The sequence below is a fragment of the Balaenoptera borealis genome (genome assembly GCF_965194805.1).
Source record: "Balaenoptera borealis genome assembly, chromosome: 1".
In the NCBI taxonomy this organism is placed as follows: Eukaryota; Metazoa; Chordata; class Mammalia; order Artiodactyla; family Balaenopteridae; genus Balaenoptera; species Balaenoptera borealis.
Genome location: NC_138860.1, coordinates 112,319,039 through 112,319,540, shown reverse-complemented (window position 1 = coordinate 112,319,540; position 502 = coordinate 112,319,039).

Sequence of the window (502 nt, the reverse complement as noted above, 5' to 3'; positions counted from 1 at the left end):
CACAGTAGTATTATGCATTCATTAGATTATGGCTCCTCAGAAGAAATGCAAGTTTTAGGTAATCATAAGCAGTATGTTGAGTTTAAAAATAGTATGTTGTCAGGCTTCCCTGGTGGTCCAGTGGTTAAGACTCCACGCTTCCAATGCAGGGGGCAGGGGTTCAATCCCTGGTCAGGGAACTAAGATCCCACATGCTGTGTGGTGCGGCCAAAAAATAAATAGATAAAACAAAGTAAAAATAGCATGTTGTAGAAAATCCATGACTTAACTTTTTAATTGAAGTAAAAATTTTTTTTGTTACAACTTTATTTGGTGACATAGATATTTCCTCTTATCCAAATGGCCACTGGGAAGAATTATCCAATCCAGATAGGATAGGCGCCTGCCTTCCACTGGCTTCATGTGGTTTTTTTTTTTTTCCTTCTTCTCTGTCCCTAACACCTTGTCCCCCTCTATTTTTCACCTTGCCCCATGGCATAGAGTTTCATGGGTAGGATTGGCC